The following is a 2,015-nucleotide window of genomic DNA, read 5'->3' on the forward strand; positions in this document are numbered from 1 at the left end:
TAAAATCGATATATTATTATTAGTAGTAATTTCCAGCACTTCATCACATTCGTGTTACTTCCTTAATGAATAGTATGAAAAATTGATAAAAGTGTCAGAGATGATGCGTTACTTGGATAAAGCTGATAATAAAAAGCTATGTTAATTAAATAAAACTTAACTTGTATGCGAGCTTTACCGTGCCCTATTCGACCAAGTCCTATTCGAAAAAAAACACGTACCTCGCGTTGGGGCTTGGAGTTGAGGGTCTATTCTCTGGTTAAGTTGAAGTTTCTTCCAGCGTACATGTAAAATTAAATGGATATTAAGGGTCTTTTTAAACCATTATCTCCAATTCTTAGCGTAGCCGAATGCAATACGGTGCTCTTATAATGCGACTGGCACGAAAATGCATGGATAAAGAAATTCGGTCATATATCGACATAATAACAACGTTGCATTATGGACATTGATTAAATTTTTACAATCAGATTTTTGCGAGTGCGAATTAAATATTACAATGTCACCCTTTAACGAGCAACATCATTTCAATGTTTCACTTCAGCGTAGAGGACGACGTTGTACGAATGACGTTGCTGCAATTTTCATACTGCAGCAGCGTTTAATATAATTAAAACGTCGTGAACGGAGGTTGTTTCAACGCTGATTTAGCAAGCAAATGCCTTCTGAGATCTTAAAGCGTATTTGGACGTGAATAATAAGTTCTGATCCTTTAATGGGGCAAATAATGGATAACAAAAATGAAGTATGGCAGCAAGTTCACATTATCTAGGTAAGCAAATGAGAAACACGTAATTCTGATGAAATTAATTCAAATTCTCCATGCATTTTTACTCAGATCAGTGCAAATTAATGTCTGAGAGACACAACTGGGATGAGGTGAAAATTATTTGAAATTTTTAGCGCATTTTCTCATTTATGAAAGAAATGCACTATTGTGCTCGCCATGTCCGTCTGTCCGTCCGTCTGTCTGTCCGTCTGTCTGTCCGTCCGTGACTTCATGTTTTCGTCGACGAGAGAATGCGCTCTCTGTCACTCACTGCAGTGAGTACTGAGTTATATTTTTCTATAATTACTTGCTCAATAAATCGAGATTGTTTCGGCCAAAAAAACATGTGACGTATCATGTTCGGAACATGTGACGTATCATGTTCGGAACATGTGACGTATCATGTTTGGAACATGTGACGTATCATGTCCAGAACATGTGACGTATCATGTTCGGAACATGTGACGGATCATGTCCTTAACATGTGACGTATATTCGGAACATGTGACGTATCATGTCCTTAACATGTGACGTATCATGTTCGGAACATGTGACGTATCATGTCCGGAACATGTGACGTATCATGTTCGGAACATGTGACGTATCATGTCCTTAACATGTGACGTATCATATTCGGAACATGTGACGTATCATGTCCGGAACATGTGACGTATCATATTCGGAACATGTGGCATATCATGTCCTTAACATGTGACGTATCATATTCGGAACATGTGAAGTATCATGTCCGGAACATGTGACGTATCATGTCGGTAACATGTGACGTATCATGTTCGGAACATGTGACGTATCATGTTCGGAACATGTGACGTATCATGTTCGGAACATGTGACGTATCATGTTCGGAACATGTGACGTATCATGTCCTTAACATGTGACGTATCATATTCGGAACATGTGACGTATCTTGTCCGGAACATGTGACGTATCATGTCCGGAACATGTGACGTATCATGTTCGGAACATGTGACGTATCATGTCCGGAACATGTGACGTATCATGTTCGGAACATGTGACGTTTCATGTTCGGAACATGTTGCATAACATGTTAGAAATTTTCTTGCGGCCGCGTTTCAAGTTACATTCGTCAACATCTTCAAATCTCAAGTAACATTCAACTGACGGCGATGACTGTGTAAATGTCAAAAGTTTAACGCGGCTCATAATGTACGAGAGCAACACACGTACCGGCAACGTCTAACGTCATGCACTGTCTCTTATACAC

The sequence above is a fragment of the Hyalella azteca genome, unplaced genomic scaffold (genome assembly GCF_000764305.2).
Source record: "Hyalella azteca isolate HAZT.00-mixed unplaced genomic scaffold, Hazt_2.0.2 contig5139, whole genome shotgun sequence".
NCBI lineage: Eukaryota > Metazoa > Arthropoda > Malacostraca > Amphipoda > Hyalellidae > Hyalella > Hyalella azteca.